Source organism: Nothoprocta perdicaria, unplaced genomic scaffold (genome assembly GCF_003342845.1).
Source record: "Nothoprocta perdicaria isolate Ctin4 unplaced genomic scaffold, notPer1 scaffold_47, whole genome shotgun sequence".
NCBI classification, from domain to species: domain Eukaryota; kingdom Metazoa; phylum Chordata; class Aves; order Tinamiformes; family Tinamidae; genus Nothoprocta; species Nothoprocta perdicaria.
In genome coordinates, this window is record NW_020455721.1 from 3,438,712 (window position 1) to 3,450,821 (window position 12,110).

The 12,110-nt window shown below is 38.9% G+C and overlaps 1 long non-coding RNA gene across 1 annotated transcript; it reads right to left on the bottom strand.

Annotated features, from left to right (window-relative positions):
- Window positions 1-6,524: 6,524 nt before the first annotated feature.
- Window positions 6,525-11,816, bottom strand: LOC112953914. The gene is made up of 3 exons (XR_003250639.1): window positions 11,781-11,816; window positions 8,605-8,967; window positions 6,525-8,296 (listed from the first exon to the last, which is right to left on the bottom strand). It is a non-coding gene; the product is annotated as an uncharacterized LOC112953914 (long non-coding RNA).
- Window positions 11,817-12,110: the final 294 nt, after the last annotated feature.

Sequence of the window (12,110 nt, forward strand, 5' to 3'; positions counted from 1 at the left end):
GGGGACTCGTCCCCGGAAGGGGGAGCCCGGCGGGCCGCCGGTTTTGGGGCGGTTTCGGCGGGTTTAACGCGCGGATTCGGGTTTTCCCGAGCACGGCTTGGGCGCGGGCGCGTGTTTTTCATGGAGAGCCTCCAAGGGGCCTGCAGCGCGGCTTATGTTCCTGGAGACCCTGCCTTACACACGTGCTCTGGGGAAAGAGTGGCTTTTCCTGGTGATGAGGTGCAGGGGATGAAAAAAAGAGCGGGAGCTTTAGTGGATACCTTTAGCAGGTGTCAAATGATCTGCACACTTATATATAAATACATATTACATATAAATACATATTTATATATATGTAAATATAGGAGGACAGAAAAAGGCAGGAGGAAGAACACACCAAGGGGGATGGTAAGTGGACTAGCTCGGGAAGTTCCAGTGAAGGGAACTAAAGTGAAGTTGGCTAAAGATATGAAGGAGCAGGAACAGCTGGTTGGGGTTTGGAGGATGGATTGGGGGTGGAAATGTGTCAGCAATGTTGGGGTTTGGAGGATGGATTGGGGGTGGAAGTGTGTCAGCAAGAAAGGGATGGGGGCAAGTTTGGGAAGGAAGGCAAGATAGTGGGATGACAGCACTGGGAAGGGAGACAGGAGGAGCTGAAAGTTCAGTGAAGGGCAGTCAAGAGAGTTGGAATTATTATTAGACAATTTATTACTATTAAAAAAAAAAAAAAAAAAAGACTCCTGGTATCAGTGTTCCTTTTCTTGTCTAGTTAATAGGTTTGAAACACATCAGCAAAGCACTTGTCAGCTCTTCAACTTGAACTCATGGAAGACTAGTTCAAGTGTAGAAAAGAAAAATGCAGGTTCTGCCTCCAAACCTGGGCCGTCACCGGCAGAGTTTGGCTTAATGTCACTGCAGGACAGTCCTTGGTGCCTCTCCTCTTAGTGGAGCCCCACTAGCTTGGTTGTGGGGTCACAGGAACGCATGGAGTAAGAGACACTGCTGTAAGAGACACAGAACTAGCGCTGTGAGGAGCCAAGGGACATCCAGCAGGGATGCATCCAAGGGAGAGCACAGCCCTGGACTAAAACCATCCTGGGAAAGGTACTTCTACAGTACACAGTGCTTAGATTAGCAGAGTCTCCTATGCCCGAATCAGCTTGAATGAGCCAGCTAGAGTATCCCTGTGCTGCGCTCACGTTTGGCTTAGAAACTGAGTGATCTGCTCATGGAAAGTGTATGTTGCTGTCTTATTGCCCCCTTCTTGACTGGAAGGACCACCTAAAAGTTACCTAAACACAGCCTTAATATGTCAGCCCATAAGTTTGTTTAGGGACATCATCTTCAACAGTGTCAGTTGTGGATGCTTAGACAAGATAAATAAGAAACATGCCTAATACAGAGCAGTCTTTCCAGTTTGTACCTGCCCAGCTTCTAGTCCTCAGGGCCGTAAGAGCTTCCCCAGTTGGAAACTGCATCTGGAGTATCACATTTTATAGCAATATTAAAATAGCCAGTGATGGGCCTATGTGACACATCTAATATTTTTGAATTCACTTATATTTTGGCCTTCACAGTATTCTGTGAGTTCCGCTATTTAATTGTGTGCTGTATGAAAAAGTACTTCCTTTTGTTTGCTTTAAAGCAGCTGTCTCGTAATTTCATTGGGTGCCCCCTTGCTCTTGTACTGTGAGAAATAAGTGAATAATCATTGCTTAATCACTTCCTCCCTGCTATTCATAACTTCATATATTCTAAGTTGTCTCATGCTCCTTGAGGAGTCTCTTCAATCTCTCATTACATGGAAATTGTTGATAACTTTATTCTTCCTTTCCATCCTTTTTTTTCAATCTGTTTTTGAAACGGAGAGACTATGCTGTGGTAGCAGAGTGTTTTGTTCTATATCCCTTTCTACTTTGCAGGAGTTCCTAATACTTCCTGATTTCTAGTGGAAAACCATCCCCAGTGACTTCATCTCTCTTCTTAAAGGTAATTTAAGGCCTATCATGTCTACATGTAATCAAGAGCTGATTTTTCCTGTTTACATCTATCAGTATTAAATGTTAACAGTCCTTATGTCCCCACAATGCAATATTGTGGAAACCTTTTGGAACTCTTTATAGACAAGCTCTGACCATCCTAAGTTGTTTGATATTCTCCCCAGCTTTGTCATCTGATCCCCCTTTTCCAAAAATGTGTGTGCTCAGCAGCACAGCTCCCATCCTCTTAACATATATTCCAGTCCTAGATTTATTACCTTTTAAACAGCTATTATTCCCTGAAATTATATAATCCCTTTATATTGTGATTATTTAATTTCTACAGTTGAGAAACCTTGCCCCAAACATCCTGGAAATACAAAAGTATTTTTCTTTTTCTTGACAGAATCACCATTATCCCACCTTCTTCAGGACCACTAATAGATTTGCAATATGTGACTTCTTACAGTGGCTGTAATTTCCCACGCTATATGAGGGTTATCAGGATGTCTATTCATTCCATTGTTCATTATACAGTTTCCATCAATTGGCACATGAGCAAGTTGTGCTTGTCTGTAATTCTCTGAACCATTCCTGGCTGATTTGGTTCTTTCTGGTGAGCTTTACCTTCCAGGGGAAGCTTTTGTTTAATGATTTAAACAGTAAAAGACAACTGAAGAAGGTAGAGAAGCTGCAAAGATGGTCACTTTCTAGAAAATGGAGGAATGAAGGTTGCCTGCATGTGGCATCCAACACAATCTAGCTGTGTTGTAAGATGCCTATAATGTTCTCATCAAGAAAAAATGCTAGCCAGTCTCTCAAAATCCCTCTTCTCACAGTTGTCTGCAACCAGTCAGTATCACAGTAATTTTGGAAGAGAACGAAAAAGGTTGGAAGAAGCAGCAGTGTTGGGGAAAAGCAAGAATTTCATTTTGTTGTGAAGATAATGATGTCAAAGTACGCAAAAAGTGTCTTTCTTACATGCATGGAAGATGACCTAAAAATTACTACCATGTTTTTTTTCTTTTAGGATGAAGGAGAAAGTTTGTTTTCAAATTCTTTTTTTTTTTTTTTTGACACTATAAGCTCAGGCATAGTAAACATTGTGGCCTACAAAGCTGCAGGTCTAGAAGCATTGCAAAATTGCCAGTAATAAAGATGAGCAATAGACAGAGGAAGTAGTTGGGCTTTAAAAAAAAATCCAGCTCACATCAATGTATTTGCATGGGTGCAAAGTTCTAGTATTCATCTCCTCCACTATTACTAGAAGAGAATGTTACCTGGCAATTTATTCTACAGAGCCTACAGAAAAATGATTTTTTGAATGTTTTCAAAAAATAGAAATTTGGAAATAGCATTTAATGATAATGATTAAAATTAACAGAAGTGAGCAAAAGATTACATATACTTCCAAGCTTGTGACTCATTCTACCAGCATGAGGCCTTTTTGCCTAGACATGAGATAATTTTGCAAGCTTTTTTTCTCTCCTCTTTTTCCAGCTGCTGAGAAGAATTTCTTGATCTTTAATAAAACCAGTAGTCACAAGCAATGAACACAAACAGGGAAAAATTATTTTTCCCACTTTATAAGTGATTAAAAACATTTATATTTGATCTGTTTGTAAATGCTACAAGTCTTTGTTCAGGAACATTTTGAGGTATAGCAGGGTCTGTATGTAACAGAGCTTGAAACTAAAAATCTAGAAGTGTATTTTGTGATTTATTAAATTGAAAAATAGCAAAAAATGGTTACCAAGAGTTATTCATAACTAACATGAAAAAGGTAAAAATGAATGGAAATAATTCTGGAGCAAGGCAACAACTATTGGACAACTGCAAGTTTCAGTTACTAAACTAAATCAAAAGATGGATTTTATAGAGAAAACAGAAGTTGTCCAGATGTGTTGAAATAGATTTTTACATTAAAAACCATTTATATTTAAATGATGTTTATATTTGCAAGGGATTTTCAGTATGCTCTTCCAATGGTTAATTCCTTTAAAATTCCAGTTCTAAGATTATTCAGAAGCAGTGTATTCAACACAATAATTTTTATGCATATTAAGTGAAAACAGAACAAGGAGATCATTTAATTAGCAGAACTTTTCAGCTTTTGTGCTGTATTTTCACAGGCATTTTTTTTCCTATTATCATCCCAGCCTTCACAAAATAAGTACCTTAGAATTTGTTCTCTTCTACCATCTAGAGGGGAAACTGTACAGCACCTAACAAAACACTTTGAACTTTTCTAGAAAGTTAGATATTTCCAAATTCCTATATTATTTTTAATTTAAAAATGTAAAGAATAGAGAAAAATATATTTGTAATATTTGCATGAGTCAAGTCCTAGTGTAAATCAAGATTTACGGATTTCTCTTTTCTAGGTAGTGTTTTTCAGATATTTTAGCATCAAGAGCAATAAGCAGGAAGAAAAAGATCTTGAAACAATTCAAGAAAATTTCAGCAAACTTATTCTAGTGTTTTTAAAGCTGTAGGCATTATACTCTACTTTTACATTAAAAAAAAGCTTGTATAAGCAAGCCCTTTGAACTAGATACTTAAAAAAAAACTCATGAAGAAAGATCACACTACATTAGAAAAATTATTTGATACTGGGGCAATGGAAAGTCAAGTTCTATAAAGTTTTGGCACAGTAATGCTTTCTGATAACACTGTTACCCAATCGTCCTGTTTTGCAATAGGTATAAACCAAATAAGGGATCTAGTGGTACAGTTCCTCTGATCTATAGTTTGCAGTTTAGGAGGCCTCATTAGTAATGGCTACTCATGACTTTTTAAAATATCATCCAAAGGAGAAAAAATAGGAATATGATTCAAAGCCAATGCATGTGATTTAAGATGAGCAGTATATTAACTATGTAGCTTCAGGAAATGCTGTTTAAGGATTTTCTAAACCACTCTTTAATACAAACTGCCAAGTTCTATTTTAAATTGGTTCTGTCTGAGAGCATTAATGAATGCAAACTCAGCTCAGGCTCTCCTTGTCTTTTGTTTAATTACCGAAACATTTCTTGCCTCTGCAGACGGGGTTAATTTAACCTTGTTCCCTTAAAATGTTGCTAAAAACAAAACAAAACACATACACAGCTCCTCCCTTGAACCGTGTCATCTGTCCCTTTGCACAGGCCTTTCTCTGAGGGCTCCCTTGTATCATCCTTCCTTTCCTAACTTCCCCATTGTCTGGCCCCCACACCCAGACAAGCTTCGGCCTCGTGCTCGGTTCAGACAAGCACTCTTAGTTATTCTCCTGAGCTTGCCCTCTCAGGAGTTGACCTCAATAACGATGCAAAATTAACGCACTAGCCTCATTTTAATTCTTCCACAGAACTTTTTTTTTTCCCCCCTTATTGTTTCAAGGAGAAGGGGGGGAGAAGAAGAAAAAGAAAAAAAAAGAAAAAAAAAAGAAAGCTTTCTACAGAGATCTTGACAACAGAGCGCTGTTTTGCTGCGATCACAGCATATCCACCGATTAGTGCCCTCTTATTGTTTCCTTGGCCTCCTCTGCCAGCTGGTCTCTATCCAGCTTTGAATCCTGCCTCCTACTTAGATCATTAGCCCCTTCAGCCAGGGCCCGCTGCTTTATTCAGCACTCATGAGACATCCAGCGAAACAGGGTCTTCCTCCCCAGATAAAGCTGCTAGGCACTGGGATAATAAACATAATAAATGTATTACTGCTGTGATTATTATTGCAAGTGCAATATTTATAGGCATGGGGGAAAGGACTGCATTCGGTGCCCGGTAAGCTCCACTGGAAAGAACATGACCCAATTAGCAGCACGACCGTTAAGTGTATTTTCATCGCTGGCAAAGGCAGGACCCCTGCTGGCTGATCTGTAAAACACTGATGATGTTTGTTTTAAAGGGAGCCACTTAACAGACCCTCCTGGGTGGAACAATCCATGTCACTGCCTCAAGCCAAGATCTTTGAAGGAAAGCTGTGGATACTACGCAAAGGAGAAGCTGAGGCCCTCGCCTTCAAAGTCTCCAGTCAATCACATCGCTCAGAAGATAGTTTATAGACTTAAAGCATAAGCTGGCACAACCTCCAGCTCTCCCCCAAGCGTGTGGCTCCTTCTGTAAGAAAAGTACACTAAGCACACTGAAGCTTGATGTTTGGTGAATAAGATGATCCCCCTATTAACAAAATGATTGAACATCACTCTCAGCTCAATTGTGTCATTTAGCAACTCTTTCAAGAGGCAGCTCCTTCACCTCTAGTAGCAAGACACTCTCTTTCCCCAAGCCAACAGAAATATGATGAGTCTGTTCCTTCTGGGCATCATTCACTGTGTATTTTACAGGCTTGTCTGAGAAAGGGATGTTCAGCAGCGAGCTAGGCTGCTCAATGAAGTTGAACCTCAGTAAGTTTCAGTCACTGTTGTCTGGTTAAAGTGATAATTCTGTTCAACACTTCAAGGATTTTAACAGTCCTCTGTGAATGAAGTGATGGAAATGGCTGATACAGGTGACAGCTTCATTGACACATTCCTTGCACTGACAATTCACTGTCTACAAGACCAGAAGTGACGCTGTGGTCACAAAGCTTCAACTATTGGGACAGCATGAGGTATTAGAAATTACATTAAACACTCAGCTTTTTTTTGTCTTCTCACTTTTTGGAATGCATTCTGAGAATATGTATTTCTTTCTGATGCTTAAACTCTACGTAATCTGTTTCCCTCACATTTGAGGGAAAGCTTTGCTCAGTTTTTACATACTATCTATATATTTATGTCCACAAAGACACTATAGAATTTCACTACAAAAACCATGTACCTGGTTCTGTATGGCAGACATGGTCAAGACACCACAGACATCTAAACCCCTGGGAACTCTTTCTGTACAGTTTGTAATGGTGCCTGTCCACAAAGAAAAAAAACAAAGATTCCTAGCAGTTAAAGATAAATATCCATGCTGATTAGGTAACGTTTTTGTGACAAAGTTTTCTTGTTTGTACTAGAGCCTAACTTTGAGGAAAACAGCCACTCTAGCTTTAAAATTGTTAGGGATAGGAAAGAGTTATAATCCCTGTGAACTTCTTGTAATGGGTACTTGGGCCTGAGAGGCGGAAGGAGAAGAGAAAATTAATATAGAAAGCATAAGCTTGATTCTCTTCTCACAAAAAATGTAACATAGGAGTAGTTATAACATGGCATTTTTTGTAACCAGTCATCTCAGAGAAGATATCAGTACTGTTATCAGTTCTTGAAAACTGAAACATTAAATTAAAACAGCCACCATAACACTTCCTAATATATTGGCACCCTCCCAGTAGCACTTTTTCCACACACAGTGATGCTAGAGTGGTAGAGCTTCCTAGGAAAGCAGCAAGTCCTAACTGCAGCCTCTTTAGGTGGGATGCATCAGATCTGCAACAGCAACTTGCAGATCTTCTTTCCTACTTCTCCTTCACCATCATTGCTGACGAGCAGTTAGCATTGCTCCACAAACCAAGATGTAAAGGTGGCTAACAGGCATCTGCCAGTTCCAGCTGGTTCTATAAAAAGCACTTTTTCCCCCCCTCTATCCCAGTGTCAAAATCCAGTCAGATACAGACTTTCTTCATGAGGTCATGGCTTCTGTCACTGCAGGGGTCAAACAGTCTCTTCTGTAGTGGCTGACCCAGTTACTGGGGAAACAGATGGACCAGTGCACAGTACACTTGCCAGCTGACCATTTGCAAACATGTTTTCAAATGTATATCATGATTTGCTACATAGGAATTGACATACAGCTTTCCACTTTGATAGACTACAATATAGATCCAGCATCATAAAAGCCTCCTATATAGTTAATGAAAAATCTTCATATCATGCATTGCTTCAGATATTGTCAATAAGGATGGTTATCCTTACATCACAAAGTTATTGAACTCCTGCAACTTCTACCGAGGTCTGCTGTTTGCTGGAGTTCTCCCTGTAGGAAAGCTTCAGGCTGCTAGTTCAAACTAAATGTCTGCAGGGCTGCAGATGTGTCTTATGCTTGCTTTAGCTTGCTGCTTAGGGATACTATGGGTGAAGCATACGATAAGCTATGAGCTTTTTCAGATGTAGGTGCTAATTTTAAGGGTCTGGCCTGAGTGATTTTCAGGGAAAGCTACACATTGTTATCCCTCATGTCTTAAAGCCAAGCAGTGAAATTCATCTAAGGGAAGGGCAGTACATGCCTGCCACATAAACAGATATAATCCAATGTTTTGGCTTTCATAAAAAAAATAGAGTTCCAACTCCATTGCTCCACTGTAGCTACCAACAGAAAGCCTTCTTCCCACTCAGGCTGAGAGACCAGTGAAATGCAAAGGCATTGGGACAGAATCTGAGGAAAAACAAAGGAAAACACAGTACTCAGTCCTGCACTCCCAAGTGCCTATGTGCATAGGCAAAGTCATCTGCCTACTCACTGCACAAGGGCTTGGTTGATGACCATGTTGTCCTTACAATACACTCTGACATAAGTGATGCACAGAAGAATACAAGTGTGCAATGGGGGATTAAGTTTGCCAAAGTGCATTAACTCTGCAGTCATCCCTACTTCCCTTTTCTATTGCATTTTCCACATCATCCACATGGCCCCACACAGCAGAAATATCACTGGGGTAGGAGAGGAAGAGCAAAGCTATTTACCTCTTTATGTTGAAAAACCATAGCTTCCAGACCAAAGCTTATAGCTTTCCTCCTGCATGTGTTCTGCGGGTCAAAGAGGACAGGCAGGTTGGCAGCAGCATGCCAGTGTTTTACATTCGACTTTTAGAAGGCTAAAACTAGCCCAGGTTTTAGAGGATCATAAAGCATGATCTAATGTTTCCATTCTTGCTCAAGTTTGCTTAAATGAGCTGGCTGTACAGATTGAGAGCAGACTGCTGGCTCAAACTGCTCCGCTGGGTCCTCACGTATGCTAGAATCCTGAAATAAGGACTTTTATTCCCAAGTCCAAATGGGTTGTTTTAGGGTCCCTCCATCCACTTCCACCTCTTCATATGAGGAAGTCTGTAAAACACACAGATAATATTATTTTAGGAATATTTATATTATGAAAGAAAACAAAAAAAAGCAACACTAAAAAACCCAGAGGTTTGCTGTGACATTAAGTCATTCCAAGGCTTCCAAACAAGTCATAGATCCAAAAAGCACACTGCACCTAAGAGTACTTAAGATCCCTCCACCAAGTTGGAGCATATTGTTTTTAGCATGTGCAAGGAGCAATAACATTCCAGTCAAAAATATTCCTTGTGGGAGACCTTTCCCTCAGTGCTGAAGCTGCCTCATGTTAGGGAGGAGCATTGAAATTCTTGACACCTTCTATAGGATTTCTCAGTCTGAGCGTGCTGAACATAAAACCCAACTACTAGTTCATAATTACAAGGAAATCTCAGCAATTTTCCTGAGTACCTAACTTAAGATAGGTTTTTGGCTTTTTATATCTAATACATCTTATATCTAGTGCAATGCTCTATTAGGTGATAGACTACAATGATGAGAATTGCTAGCTGACAGTTTCTTCTTGCCAAGAAGACAAGCTGCATCCACGGTACTTTCACTTCAAAAGCAACTTCCCCCACCTTGAGCATCATGCTACTTCTCATAGCCTACACAGTACTAATGTTCTCCAGAAAGAGAGAAATGTAGAAAAGTGAGAGGAAAAACCATGACATTTCAAAGGTTTTTTTTGTGTGTATTCAGTTACATTAAAAAAAGTTAGCCCTTCCTCTTTTTTCTTTTAAGAGATCAAGAGGGGTTAGACTTCATTCCCTGTTCTTCTAATGCCATGAACCTGGGAGAAGTGCATTATTACTGCTGAAATATAAAACTAAATAGCTTTTAACACTGCAAATTCATTTTTAATTCAAAACTATGAACAGAAACAGCAAAAAAGTACATACTTGAAAATACTTTTCTAAGCAAATACTTCAAAAGGCTATTTAGCAGCTGAAGTGTGAAGAGGAAAGCATATTATAATGTTCACTAATAACTATTTATATGTTGTACATGGTCAAGAGCATAGAAGTAGAAATTGCTCTAGAATATTAGCAGACATGCTGATAAATATACAGTCAACCAAATGGACAGACTAATGACAAATAGAAACAGAGTGTGTGCGTGCACACATTGTTTATTACAACTTCATAAATTTTATATATATACATAGTCTGCAGCCCTAAGAAGCCTTGATAACTCTGAGCTTCATAGAAGGCCCTGCTCTGTAATCTGACAGAGCAGATGAGGACAAAAGCTTTACTTCTATCAAGTAGTAGACTTTATAATCAGTTGTGTTCATCAACTTCTATTTAAATTAAATTGCTTTCTTCTTCTGATAAGCATCCTAACTAATCCTAAACTTATTAATTTAGGATTAAATAGACACATTGTAAAGGATTTTGGTGAGAGCACACAAATGCTCAGGCAAAGACATCTCCACAATACCATTTGCACCTTCAAATATTGTTTGGCATTGTCCCCTTTCAGTTTACAGTGAAACTGGTTGAGCATATTTAAGACATCCTTGAGCTTGGGAAACTACTCTGTGCTTACAGAAATATGTCCCAAAGAGGATCATCCTGCAGTCTGGATGTCAGCATTAAGCACCTGATTTATAGAAGCCCTTTAAAATATTAAGAGTTTTTTTTTTTTAAAGCAGCAACAACAACACAAAGAACTCCCCTACACATTCTCCATAAAATGTATTCAAGAAACAAATATTTAATAAATGGGGAATGGATAAATAGCAAGTTAACATAGAATAAAAAATAAGCAAAAAGATATTAGGAAATAGAAGTCAATGAGTTTCTGTTGATAAAGAATGTTTTTCCCCCCTTAGAGTTTTCATTAATCTGACATTTTTATTGTATTACTGGTTGCTATTAAGTAAGGACAGTAAAGTTGTTAGTGGGTTGTTAGTATAAAATTCCCTAGTATTTGCAGACAACACAATTTGTTGTCTGCTGCAATTTTTTATCTGTCCAATAAAAGTTAATGACAAAAATGGGGCACTTATATGACCCAGAGTTTCCCTAGAAAAATCTAGATATTTTCAAACAAGCTTTACCCAAGTGTGGAATTGCACAAGAATGACATCAACCCTAATCACAAGGTACTGCCAACTGGACAGCAGTGGCTCCAAGAAGGATTGAACAGCTGAACAAAATCTGCAGTTGCAATGCTGAGATGCTGCAGGGCTTGGAAAATAGCATAGGGAGATGTGGTAGGAAGGAGGGAGATGAGGAACATGACTAACACTTAAAGACAGCATAATGTTTTAGGTACATAAGTTTAAAGAGATACTGAAAACCGAGACATTGCTGCAGAAAATGGCAGTATTTACTATAGAAATTTAGAAACTGTTTTATGAACAGGAACCAGAAAAATATCAGTTATGCTATTTAAATTAGAGATGATTTGATTACCATGCATAAGTATCAGAAAAATAGTAAAGTTGGAACAACGTTTCTCAGATCAGCATGCTCAAAAGCTAATGATTAACAGGAACAAACTCTCAGAATTGTATATTCCATCCCTTTAGTTAAGGTAAGGGATAAATAAGTAAAAGAGAGAGGGGGAGGAAAACAAGTTTCAATTCCTTTTGAGGAACAACAGTTTATCATTCTAATGAAACACAAGTCATTTGGTTGGCTAGCAGGATATCTCAGTAACATTTAGAAGTCCATAATATCTTCCAAAACATAGCATATAAGAGGAGAAGGATATTACCCAGGCCAGAGCTACACTATAGACTGTTCTAATAGTTAAGTAATAATTAAACAAAAATTGTCTGTCCAAAGACCTGTATGAAATGTTTATCTTACTTAAGGGCTTACATGCAGGTTTCTTCAATTATCTTTCTCTTTTCTGAAAAGAGAAGAAAAATAAGCTCCAGAAAACTAATGTACAATAGCATATAATTCAAAACACAAGAAAATAAAACACTTCCCCAACAACACTATAAATTACATGGGAATCAGAGGAGAAAATTACTGAGCAGAACAACCTGCAAGCACAGGACACTGAATTAGCCACTCTCAAACCTTGCCCATCCTTCTGTAAGACAGTCACCAGCCAGCCCTCCACAAGGAAACCTCTTCCTCACCTCCCACACCCCCTTCTTTTACTCCCTCCTTCCTAAAAGGCCTCTCATC